The sequence below is a fragment of the Erpetoichthys calabaricus genome, chromosome 13, assembly GCF_900747795.2.
Source record: "Erpetoichthys calabaricus chromosome 13, fErpCal1.3, whole genome shotgun sequence".
Classification (NCBI taxonomy): domain Eukaryota; kingdom Metazoa; phylum Chordata; class Cladistia; order Polypteriformes; family Polypteridae; genus Erpetoichthys; species Erpetoichthys calabaricus.
In genome coordinates this window covers 90,024,019-90,038,076 of record NC_041406.2, presented here as the reverse complement: position 1 = coordinate 90,038,076, position 14,058 = coordinate 90,024,019, and positions in this window count along the sequence as shown.

The following is a 14,058-nucleotide window of genomic DNA, read 5'->3' as shown; positions in this document are numbered from 1 at the left end:
ACTTTCATGCAGTCTTCTCTTTATGGTAGACTTGGATATCGATACGCCTACCCCCTAGAGAGTGTTGTTCACTTGGTTGGCTGTTGTGAAGGGGTTTCTCTTCACCATGGAAATGATTCTGTGATCATCCACCACTGTTGTCTTCCGTGGACGTCCAGGTCTTTTTGCGTTGCTGAGTTCACCAGTGCTTGCTTTCTTTCTCAGGATGTACCAAACTGTAGATTTTGCCACTCGTAATATTGTAGCAATTTCTCGGATGGGTTTATTCTGTTTTCGCAGCTTAAGGATGGCTTCTTTCACCTGCATGGAGAGCTCCTTTGACCGCATGTTGTCTGTTCACAGCAAAATCTTCCACATGCAAGCACCACACCTCAAATCAACTCCAGGCCTTTTATCTGCTTAATTGATAATGACATAACGACAGACTTGCCCACACCTGGCCATGAAATAGCCTTTGAGTCAATTGTCCAATTACTTTTGAGCCCCTGAAATGAAGGGATTGTGTTCAAAAAATGCTTTAGTTGCCTCACATTCTTATGCAATCGTTTTGTTCACCCCACTGAATTAAAGCTGAAAGTCTGCACTTCAACTGCATCTGAGTTGTTTCATTTAAAATTCATTGTGGTAATGTACAGAACCAAAATGAGAAAAAAGTTGTCTCTGTCCAAATATTTATGGACCTAACTGTAAATGCAGACAATTGTCAAAGTCCATTTGTGCAGTTCATTAAGTCTGAGTCCAGTTTCTTTTTCTCACCACGCACTATGTCATGTGTATTAAAATAATAGTTTTACGTTATTTCAGGTGACTTTGTGCTTGACATGAGCTGAACAGGACATCACAAACATGTACTGTAACCTAGGAAGCACAGCAGACTGCAGGCGCTCGTAGTGGATCATGAGCAGAGAATCAGGTGAAACTGTTTCTACAACACGTTTTTCTCCTAATTAGTTGCTTAATAAAATTCCTTTTCAAAAAATTTGAGGAAGAGGAGATATGTCTAGATTTAAAAACTAGAAAAATCTCATTGGTTTGATGTTCATTGGGTATCTGTTTTTATCTAATATAAATTAAATGTTTGCAAAATTGGTTTTAGTAATACAAAAATGGTCTTATGGACCAAAGACTAATGCAAGTATAAAATTAAACATTAACAAAGGTTCAAGGTTATTTTCATGCTAAAAACAAAAGATGGTCAAAGACACAATGTTTCATGTGTTTTCTTCGTTTGTGCAACTGAAGAAAAAAGCAGTTTTACATACACTGCCTGGCCAAAAAAAAGTCACAACCTGGCTTTAACTAAGCAAATAGGTAAGAGCTTTTCATTTGATAAATATGTTTCAGCTGACAACAAACTATTTAACCCTAACTGATGCGGAGATTAGCTTCTCATTTCTTAACCAACACTGTCAGAAGACATATTCTGTGGTGATGGAAAAGATGTTACACTGTTTTAGAAGGGTCACCCTATCAGCTTACATCAAGCAAAGAAAGCAACCATGGAGATTGCTAAAATGACTAAAATTGGGTTAAGCACTGTCTAGTGCATTATTAAAACCTGGAAGGATAACGTGAACCATCATCTTCGAGGAAGAAATGTGTCGGAAAAAAATCTTGAATGATTGTGGTGAGAGATCACTTAAAGGTTTGGTGAAATCAAAATGTAAAAAATCAACGGTAGAACTCGTGGCTATGTTTAATAGTTAAAAGTAAGAGTACTTCCACACACACACACACACAATGTGAAGAAAACGCAAGGTATTGGGACTAAACAACTGTGTAGCCTTAAAAATAAATACTTATCAGTGAGGATAATCTGAAAAAAGACTTCAGTTTGCTAGGGAGCATAAAGATAGGATTCTGGACCAATGGGCTGAGGAGCCCAGATTTATGCTGTTCCAGAGTGATGGGTAAGAAGGGAGGCAAATGAAGTGATGCACACATCATCTACCGTACGTAAGCTTGTGGGGTCAGTATTATGATCTGGGGTTGCCTCAGTTGGTCAGGTCAAGGTTCAGCAACATTATGTGCCCAAAAAATGAGTTCAGCCGACTGTCTGAATATACCCAATGACCAGGTTCTTCCAGCAGTAGATTTTTTTTTTTCTTCCATAATGGCACAGGTACATTCCAACATGACAATGCAGGATTCATCGGGCTTAAATTGGGAAAGAGGGGTTCAGGGAGACATGAGACATCATTTTCACAAATGGATTGAACACCACCGAGTCCAGATCTTAACCCCATTGAGAATCTTTGAGATGTGCTGGAGAAGACTTTACACAGCGGGCAATAGATCTTTGTGAAAAATTAATGCAACTCTGGACAGAAGTTAATGTTGTGACATTGCATATGATGAAATGAAATCATGGTGAATGTGTGCTGTAATCAAAGCTAAATATTGAAATATTGGATTATGTGACTAATTTGGCCAGGCAGTTTATATAAGAAGGGTACAAAATCAAGGCAGATGATAGAAGAAAAGTTGAGAGTACGTGAGAAAAAGCTGCCATTAGAGAAGATGAAGGGAGGGAATAAAAAGTTAGTCCATAAAACTTGGAGAAATCTGTAATACCAGGCCAAGAATGAGTTTAACATCTTCTGATTTTCATTGAAACTAGGGGGCACTCTTCGCTCACCAACCCCTTCATCCCCCCCACGATACTGCTACACGCCTTTGAAAATAGTGGAGCTGAACACACCCCAAGGAGATGCGGTTGCTCCTCCGAAACCCCTCTTAAATGGTGATACAATGGGAAACAAATACAGCTTATTTTTTTACCTCCTCTTTGCTCGATCAGCTGCTGGATTGGTGCCGCTGCTGTGCCAAGTGATCTGCATCTTGTGCGGCACTTCGAATGTTTAAGAGCCTGTACAGCAGCTGTCCTTTTGTCTCACTGCCTTGTCTCTCTTCTCCCCAGACATCCTCAAACACTATTCGATCACTTTTCTCTGTTCCGTTATTTCAAGTAATATTTTCCATTTGTTTGTGCTAATGCAAGATGACCGTGGTCTTCTTTGAAAATGGTTGTAAGTAGGGCGTGACTTGCAAAAGTCACCATCTCATGGGACTTGCTTCCAAACGTAAGTATGATGTGAGTTGAGCATCTCACGGGACATTAAAGTGTCTCTATCTTCAAAAAATCACGTCTCGTTGCAGGAAAAAAAGTCTCTTGTCTCGTCCCAAGGTTTTTTTTTATAATAGAGAGAAGTATCTTTGAATCGGTGTGAAAGAACACAAACCGAGTGCTCAGTATGGCTATGATGAAGGGATGTGAAGTGCACTTCATTAGGCTTTGTAATGTCTTTGATCTTAATGGTGCTAACATGCTCCCTTAAATGGTCTGCTAGTCGTCTCCCAGGTTCTCTTCCCAATGTAGATGGCCGGACACTTCCAATAAGAAAAGCAGTAAATGAGATTTTCAGTCTGGCAAGAGGCCCGTTGTTTAATATTGCATTTTTCAGAGGGATCAGATACAAGGGTAGTTGTTGGTGACATGTTTGTAGCACCTGTTACAGCTCAGAGTACCTGTTGAAAAATGTGACTCTCTTCTGTAAAGTGACTTGCAGATGAGAAGTTTGCATGGGTTTGCTGGTTGAAAGAAGGAGATCAAAAAAGTGTTTGGGGGGCTCACGTGGAAAGATCCCCCTGCAAAACGAGGAAATTTAGTTTGATGAGGTGAAATGAGAGAACCAGCAGGATGCAAGTTTCTTTAATGGAATTCCCTTTAAAGTGGATGTTATGTGGGCTTCTCCTGGCTTGACTGAGGGCCCCATCCACAATATGAGAAAGGGTATCCTCTACCAATGAAGAAACTTCATCACTGCCGAGGTGGCAGAGTCTAAGGAACTATGAAAGACCTAGAGAGTATGCTGCGAGTGGAAGGAGCTATAGAAAAGGTAACTGTGTGAGTCAGTTGGCTTGTAATAGACGGAAGTTTAAAGTCCTGAAAAGCTGATAGATAGAATGAATGAAAGTAGTAGCACTTTGGTGGAAACCTCAAATGTAAACTTGAGAGATGGGTGGAAACCAGTAAAGTCCTGAAGGAATTCCTGTAGATGGCTAATGAAGCAAGAGGTGGCACCAACACCATTGTCAATATTAACTTTTGCACAGGTTCAGTACAAAGTATGAAGAAAAGAAATGCTTTTCTACCCAACCGATAAAGATGTTGGCCGAGCTTGGTCCCATTCATGTTGACTCTTGCATTACGCGCTTTAGCACTCTAAATAAATAGTGTTTTCTTGAGCAGATCAGATAAATAGAAAGAATTGCAGAGTCAGAGCATTTTGAATTCTGAACTCGAGGTGAGAGTCCATGTAGCCCTGTTTATCTGTCAGCTTTCTGTGTTTTAGATGTTGTATGTATGGAAATGGCGTGCAGCAGCCCTGACAGTGCAGGAAAAGCGATTCAGTGGTAAAGTGGAAGTCTTAAAACTGCCGCGGCTTGCAGGGTGAAGGACAAGTGTGCCAGCAGCCCGGGGAGCCTCTAATTAAATCTTGCTGCAGACCCTGCAGTTTTGATGGAATGTGTTCATTTGGTGTCACAGCATGTTAACTTCTTATTCTGTATACAGCCACTGAAATGCAAAAAACAAATTAAAATTACGCGTGTCACCCTACAGAGTGAAATGCAAAGCCGTGGTATCACATTATAGGGAACGTCTATTTCAGGAACTCTTTGTTTTTATTTCCACTAATTTAGATAGAGCTTCTTAATGCTGTTCTTAGTGAGCACCTCTTGTGAAGTAGTTATTGCCCCCTCATAGCAGTGGTTTGTGTTAAGGTAATTTTTTTTCATTCAACAAACATAAAGTACCCTTTAATTTAATGTTAGATATTCATTGATGACCAGAAAACATCAGGGTTAAAAATGTGAAATTTTAGAGTTGCTCATGAAAATGGCAAATGCTTTTTCATGCCATGTACAGAAAATAAACACAAGACAGGTATCAATAAATACAAGATATAAAAAAGTGAAATCCCAGGGCCTGTTTGGCCCTTCTGTCACAGACTTGTACTTCTGTCTTTAAGGTGGGATGGCTGCCCACTTTTTTTTTTTTAATCGTGCACTTGCCTCTGTCACCAAACTATGGCGTCCCTTTCCCTCACCAGCGATTGTCCCTACATGCCTCCTTGACCCCACACTCAGTCAGTCCCTGGAAGGAAGTGGTCTCTGAACCCCACTAATCCCCCCAAAAACGTCTTACCGGGTCAGGGACACCTTCTAAAGTCCTCTTAGAGCTCCTACTGTGGACCTTAGGGGATCCCTGATTTCCAGATCCCACTCAAAGGACCAGACACTTCTGTTAAGCCCAGGTAGCCTTTCATCTATCGTAGGGGTGTGCAACGTCGGTCCTGGAGGGCCGCTGTAGCTTCATGTTTTTGTTTCAACCCAATTGCTTAATAAGAAACCAATCCTTTCCAAGCTCAGACCTTTTAAATTTGATGGCTTGTTAGTCTGCAATGTAATGTTCTCATATCGGAGATTTTTTTCCTTTCCAATGATCATTTCCAGTCTGTCACATTTTTCACTTAAGTGTTTTATTAAACCAAATAGTGCGTGATGAATCCACACAGGTGTAAATGGAAACAAGTTAGATGGAGAACTGCTGGCTCCTTTGTCATTTGCATCTTATTGCTAATAAGGATCCATATAAAACACTGAATGCAGCTGATTAAGATTGAAATAAGAAATTAATGGTGGGGAACCTTAAGCGAGACTAGTAAAGTGAAGCAGAAATGTGTCACTTGAGCAATAAGTGCTTTATCAACCATAATTGACTTCTCATTAAGAAAACTTAGTTGGAACAAAAAACCTGCAGCCACTGCGGCCCTCCAGGGCCGACGTTTCCTACCCCTGCTCTATCATATGCAATAAGGGCCTATGTCAAAGTTATTGGACCATCTTACTGCCGTCTACTGTGTGTGTCTCTTTACCAGTGATTTACAGGACACTGTCTCCATTAGTATAACACCCACATAAGCATGGGCAGACTTACTCTGTGTTTACTAGGGCACTGCCCATCCTGTGCCCGTCTTAAAACAGCTCTCTCCTGCCTGTGGTTCCACCACTGACTCTTGAAATGGTAGTTCACAACTTAGCTCTTCTACTTGTTTATGGTAATAATCTGCCAAGCTTTATACTTTGGCATCCAGAAAACACTAATGATGAACTTGCCTTTTAATAAAGTTTTTATTGTAAGAACATATTTTATACAGTTACAGTCAACACCGTGCACTTATACAATTTGTGGTTATGGTTGAAAAGTGTTGTTTTTATTTTGGTTACTCGTGTTGCATAATCTGCATGACATTTACTCAGTTGTTTGCTCAAAACATGCAAAACACACACTTCTTTCCTGAGATATTGTTAAATAGATACTTCTGGAGAAATGGGCACGTATCATAAACCACTCATGACAGCCGCTATTAAACACTGAAGCTCTATGGATCACAAAAAGAAGTTGGCAGCATATCAATCCAAGGTAAACAAAGTCCCAATACAAAATCCAAAATAACTGTCTAAATACAGAGCACAGAGGTCTGAAGTCTTGTAAACCAGAAAATTAAGAAACTCACCACTCCCAAGTGCAATCAAATGAACAGCAAGAGACTGTGGGTACACCCTGCCTTTATAGGACTGAGGGTCGTCTCTTTTGGTAATTTGCAGGTGGCCCTACTTCTTGGGGAACTACCCACAAAACACAAGGAATGTAACCGAGGCGTACACACATAGACCAAATCAAATATCAAGCATATTGTAATTAAACAGAAGTAAAATTAATACAAACAAAAGAATCTGAAATTAACAAAGAAGATCGAAAATAAGAATTTTGGCCCCCCGGCAGGGGAGGAACCCTGGATGAAATGTAACAATAAATTTGTCATACTGGTGTTAGCAGTGGGATAGCTAAGGACAGAAAGTTTAACTAGCAGCGAGAGCAAAGTGTCATATTGATCACCAGGTGCAGCACATAATGAAAAGCAGACGGTACCACTCCTCCATCGACATTGTGGCTCTGATGTTTTCTGGTCTTCAACTAAGATCTACTGTTAAGTTAAAGGGTAACTTTATGTTGTTTATTAAACACACAAATTTGCGTAACACTAACCAGCACTGTATAAAGGAGGAGGTACTTTTTCACAAAAGATATGCTATCCAATAACTGCATTAGGAATGTCTAGGCAGTGTTGCGTAATGGTTGAGGCTTTGGACTTTGAATCCTGAAGTTGTGTGTTCAAATCCTATTATTGATTTGTAATTGCTTTGTAATTCAATTGTAAATCAATTGTAATTGATTGCTAGTAAGGAGACTGTGGAAGATTGTGGGTTCGCTTCCCGGTTACTCCCTGTGTGGATATCGCTTTGAGTACTGAGAAAAGTGCTATATAAATGTAATGAATTATTATTATTATTATTGACACTGGGAGGTTTGGGGTTTACATGCACCTCAATAATCTGGTTTTAATCTGCCATGTAAACCCTTACAGAAATCAGGTTATTGACCTCTGAGAAACCTGATTAACAGAGGTAGATTTCTCCATGAATAACCTGATTATGTGGCAGTGTAAACCCTTAACCAGGTTACCGTTAAGGATTGTGAAGTCTACACATGTCCGTTGTACTCTTGAAAGCCAGCACATGTAATAATTCCCAGACGCTTTCAGCAGCAATGGGTCCAAATGTCTGCAAAATTCCAGAGGCAAATGTTTGGGTGATTGCATATTTCATTCTCCGGGCTGAAATAATCCGTCTCAGTATTTCAGAAATTTATGTTGATGAGCTGAACACAATCTCGAGAGCAGTAAGGTAACACATGAACAGTAACATGGGTTACGTAGTCCAGTTACCTTTTAAAGTAGCAAGTAACCTAACAGATTACTTACCTTACTGAAGTAAAAATACCTTTGTGGTTATTATTCCAACAGCACTGAGTGTAAGACAAGAAGCACACATCACGGGTCCATTGCAGGGATCACTCGCACAGCCAAGCAGAAAAGAGTGCGCCACATGCATTCCAGAAACCTGTAAATAAAGCGTCAGTTTGACTAACCATGTTTATAAAACACAAGGTAATTACCACAGGCGTCAGGCTAATTTTAGAATTCACGATGTTTGCACAGTTTAATGACATCGAGCTGTTTTGCCAAAGGAGAGCTCCAGAAGGTTTCTTGTGCTTGTTAACGCAGATTATTAAGAAACCAGGTTTCTGCCTTAACGATGCAGCAGTCGCAATGTTGCCCAGATTTTTTGAAACGGTGACTTGTTTATTTTACTTTGGAGACCCGAGGAGCACACCCAGCCTTGACCCGTCTCACACGCAGAGACGCATGCAAAGGCACAATTGCAGCAGTGAAAGTATATATTAAGCAAATAAAGAAATAAAAGATCAATGTGTGCGTAAAAATCCTCCTCAATTCCCCGACAGTGATAATTTAGAAGCACTCCACAAATGAAGCCAATCGAAACTCTAAGCACTAAACAAAAAAAAAAACCTAACACGACACAGTCCAGCACAACAGTTGCGGATGATGATGGAGAGAATGATTTGAGGTGCCAAGTGAACAGTTTCCCAAATCTTATGAAAGTTTTGTCCTACCGTGTTCCATTTTTTGCATGAAGATCTGTAGAATTTGGCAGCACCCACTCAGTGGCGTAGCTAGGAGCGGGCGGAAATATTTTTGGTGGCGGCATTATTAGCCAAAAGGCTCAGTACAATTTGTGTGTAAGCAGCAGGGTTTGGAAAAATATCACTCATGAATGAAAAAAGTAAAATTCTCTGATTTTTATCCACAAATGCTTCAAAAATAATTTTCAGACTGTCCCTATGTGACGGCATCAGACACAGCAGTTGAAATTTATGAGGCAATAACAAAAATAAACAAACATTACACTGATAATAATTTCTCGGAAGATAACTCATTTACAATTTATAATTTCGTTTCGTTATCAATCCGAATGCGTTCTTGCTCTGCTCAGAAAACATCCCCACCTATCACTTGTACACTACACTGGTTCTGGTTTTTGCAGCGTAATTATATTAAACTAATAATTAGAACATGGCTTATTAGGGGGTCCAATACAATATTCTTGTCTAGTTGATGCTTATAAATAATTATATATGAAAAATGATTGCCGTTTCTCTATATATGAATAAATCTATGCAAAATTTATCTTAATTTTTCTGTATACGTCATTTTAATTTTCTATTTAAATAGGTGAACTTATTCAGAACTTACTCATTATTCCCCGAGGGGCACGATCTCTAGCTACGCCACTGCGCCTACTGGACAAAGATGTCTACCAGTCCAGACGAAATCACACAAACAAGCAGGCACAGGACAAGCACATAAATCCAGAATTAAGCTCTAATCCAATGGTGCTTGTATTCCAGAGGTGGGGTGAGAAGCGTAGAAATAAATAAACACCAATGATCGCAATCCCCTCACCGCTTTTCCGGCTCCTTTTTTTAAAGAGTAGCACTTAATTATCTTTCTTCTCAGCAACCCCCGTGCCACTCGAAAGTCAGCCAATGGTGTAGCACTACAGGGGCTGCTGGGAATTGTAGGCAGTTTAAGAGGTACTGCTATACAGTAAGAGGGTTATTCACCTTGACCCAATTATGTGTGTGCATGTAAACACACTGCCTGTGCTCCAATTGGAAAAAACAAAAGAAATGCAACCAAATGTATGTCAAATGTTGTGAGTTGCCCTGGATAAGGGAGTCAGGTAAATAAGAAATGATCTGGACAAGGTCACTGGTGCAAGTCCAGGAGTGGGCCAACCTTAGTAGGTGCAACCAAACCTAATGGTATAAGGAGTGTGACCAGTAGGGGGTGCTGCAGTCTCCAAAAACTCAGACACAATAAAACCCAAACACACTTTATGCTCAATTAAGACTTTCTAAAAACGAACTCAAACAGCTCTCAATGGCGCATATACAGTAAATGAAATAACGGGTCGTTTAGTGGTCTCGCAAACACCTTTTGGGTTTGGATTGGAGTTTTGTCTCTGTCGAGGATTAGTCCTCAATGAGACACCACCTTCTGTGAGCAGCTTGAATATATAGACCTCCAACCTGAAGGGGCGGAGTCAAGTTGACATCATTGGGTGTCTTGTCTTTGGGGTGGGAATAGAAAGAGAAGATACCGTAAGTGACACCACCCCCTCGATACACATGTGTGACAGCAGTCAATTCTTGTTATCTACAGGGATTTCATTCCTACCCCATGGAAACAGAAACCTCAGGTACTGAAGCGTTGATCCCATTGGATAAATCGATTAATGTTCTGGCACACTGGGAAAAATTAGTTAATGTTCTAGCTGACCCTATTCAGTTTTGCACAATTACGTAATTTCATGCGCCAAAAATCAGCTCGGCTCATTACAATGCATTATCGCTTAGGAGTACTCGGCAAAAAACTTTAATTATCGCCACGCTTTACTGCCATTGTTGAAATGTAATAAATTTATCTGAAAAGCACCCTAAAACATAGAGAACACACGGAGTATTACCAGAACATGAAGTCTTGTTAACACAACAGATGTGGTGAGAATGAAATCATTAAACGGCATCACCAAAGCAGACAGGCCAAAAATGCAGGGAGAGGGGGAAAGTGTTGTAGGATGGGTGGGCAGGACTCATGAAGTTGGATACAAAGAGGAAGGAAGTGGGCCGGATTAGGACCAGCAGAGGGAGAAGAGGTTGGGCAGGCACTCTGGCACTCTCTCGATGGTCTGTAATGATCTTTCCACAGATTCACCTATGGACACCTTGTCATGACTTTTACTGACTCTTTAGTCAAATGCAGTCATCTCCTAGAAGCTCCACAAGATGCCATGAGCGACTGTGGTAGGGCCAATCCAAGAACCTCTCTAAATGATACAATACTAGACGTGAAGGGTGGTGTGTGCAAAAAAACACAAACTTTAAAACTGTGCAAGATTAGAACATACACTTACTAGGAATTCCTCATTTGTGGGGAACAGTTGCAACCCTGGTCCCCATCATGAATGGGGTTTGATGGTTTAAACACGCATGTCAGTAGCAAGTAGACACAGGGTGACCCATTCATTGTAGCGTGCGTGTAGCCCCAAACATCTAAGAGCATCTCAGACTTGTTGTTGCTCAATCTCACGTGTCATTGCTGCACGACAGACCTCTCAGATTATTTTTCTACTGTGCATGAGGGCGAGAAGACCACGAGAGTCACAAAATGGATTACAAAGAGGGGGATAAGTGAATCTGCAGGAACTTTGGGACTTGGTTAACCCTTAAACAGCCACATAATTGGTGTGGGGGGAGGGGGTTAATGCGCCCCCAGACGTCAAATACTTTTTTGCTGCACTTTTTAAGGAAATGCCACAGTTCACCAAGAAAAAGTTAAATTTTAATGGAACCCACATTTTTTTCATGCAAAGAGCATCACAATTACTGCAACACTGATCAATTTACACACTGCCAATAAACTGTAAAAACTATTAAAAAAACTACTGGAACAATATGTACAAGGTGCAACTGACGCCATCGATGAAATTCAGTAAATCACTGAGCCAACCGTGCGTGAACTGGCTGCACGCAAGCACACAGAGGCCAACGCTGACGTTTGCAGGCTAGTCTAGGGCGCCAGTGGTCACGAGCTGGCTGTTCAACGAATGTACGGCATGGACTGATCAGCTCTGGCATGCTGACAAATTGCATTGGGAAGCGACTATAGCCGTTTGCAGTGTTCATTGAACGAATGTTGCTGAATATACTCGACTCCAACATGCTGGCAAATAGCATTGGGAACTGACTATAGCCGGTTCCGGCGGTTTAAGGGTTAAAGTTTGTTAGTGGGAAATTGATAAATCAAAATGTCTACGTCAAAACACTTTAAACCATATTCTGAATTCAATGGCAAAAGATTGAGAGCCAGGAACACTAAATCAGCAACATATGCATGCTAGAAGATTTACAGGTGCTGGTCGTAAAATTAGAATATCATGACAAAGTTGATTTATTTCAGTAATTCCATTCAAAAAGTGAAACTTGTACATTAGATTCATTCATTACACACAGACTGATGTATTTCAAATGTTTATTTCTTTTAATGTTGATGATTATAACTGACAACTAATGAAAGTCCCAAATTCAGTATCTCGAAAAATTAGAATATCAATTAAGACCAATGCAAAAAAAGGATTTTTAGAAATGTTGGCCAACTGAAAGGTATGAACATGAAAAGTATGAGCATGTACAGCACTCAATATTTAGTTGGTGCTCCTTTGGCCTGGATTACTGCAGCAATGCGGCGTGGCATGGAGTCGATCAGTCTGTGGCACTGCTCAGGTGTTAGGAGAGCCCATGTTGCTCTGATAGCGGCCTTCAGCTCTTCTGAATTGTTGGGTCTGGCGTATTGCATGTTCCTCTTCACAATACCCCATAGATTTTCTATGGGGTTAAGGTCAGGCGAGTTTGCTGGCCAATCAAGAACAGGGATACCATGGTCCTTAAACCAGGTACTGGTAGCTTTGGCACTGTGTGCAGGTGCCAGGTCCTGTTGGAAAGTGAAATCTGCATCTCCATAAAGTTCGTCAGCAGCAGGAAGCATGAAGTGCTCTAAAACTTCCTGGTAGAGGGCTGCGTTGACCTTGGACCTCAGAAAACACAATGAACCAACACCAGCAGATGACATGGCACCCCAAACCATCACTGACTGTGAAAACTTTATACTGGACCTCACGCAACGTGGATTCTGTGCCTCCCCTCTCTTCCTCCAGACTCTGGGACCTTGATTTCCAAAGGAAATGCAAAATTTACTTTCATCAGAAAGCAGCAGTCCAGTCCTTTTTGTCTTTAGCCCAGGCGAGACGCTTCTGACGCTGTCTCTTGTTCAAGAGTGGCTTGACACAAGGAATGTGACAGCTGAAACCCATGTCTTGCATACGTCTGTGCGTGGTGGTTCTTGAAGCACTGACTCCAGCTGCAGTCCACTCTTTGTGAATCTCCCCCACATTTTTGAATGGGTTTTGTTTCACAATCCTCTCCAGGGTGAGGTTATCCCTATTGCTTGTACACTTTTTTCTACCACATCTTGTCCTTCCCTTCGCCTCTCTATTAATGTGCTTGGACACAGAGCTCTGTGAACAGCCAGCCTCTTTAGCAATGACCTTTTGTGTCTTGCCCTCCTTGTGCAAGGTGTCAATGGTCGTCTTTTGGACAACTGTCAAGTCAGCAGTCTTCCCCATGATTGTGTAGCCTACAGAACTAGACTGAGAGACCATTTAAAGGCTTTTGAGTTAATTAGCTGATTAGAGTGTGGCACCAGGTGTCTTCAACATTGAACCTTTTCACAATATTCTAATTTTCCGAGATACTGAATTTGGGACTTTCATTAGTTGTCAGTTATAATCATCAACATTCAAAGAAATAAACATTTGAAATACATCAGTCTGTGTGTAATGAATGAATCTAATATACAAGTTTCACTTTTTGAATGGAATTACTGAAATAAATCAACTTTGTCATGCTATTCTAATTTTATGACCAGCACCTGTACTTGTATCCGTAATCTTGGACGATTGGTGTAGCACTTAAATAACTGAGGAAATGGGCTGTGACTTCTGAACTTCCAGTACCACTTCATTAATTATCTAAGTAGGCTTATGGATATTTTGACCCTCTGATGGTTTTAAAAAACCCACAATAAATTAATAATTGTATGCTAAGTTTCTATTTTTTTTTTTGGTAATAAAGATCTAAGTTGTTCAAGCATGTAAGTTACAAAAATGGCCACTAGAGTGGGAAACAAACCCTCAAAAACCCTGACTAGACACAAAGTGGGCCTCGCAGAATCTTTATAAGATTAAAGATGTATTCTTCACAAAAAAATATGTTCTCCAATAAGAATTAAGCTCCGTGGAGCACAAAGGCAAAATGGAATTAACGGTAAAATGAAGGCAATCCAAATCAAACAAGTCCATATGCGGAGTCCAAAAAAAAGCAAAGTGAAAACACGGAACAGAACATCAAAAATCCAGAGATCCGATAAAACACAGAAATATCAATAAACA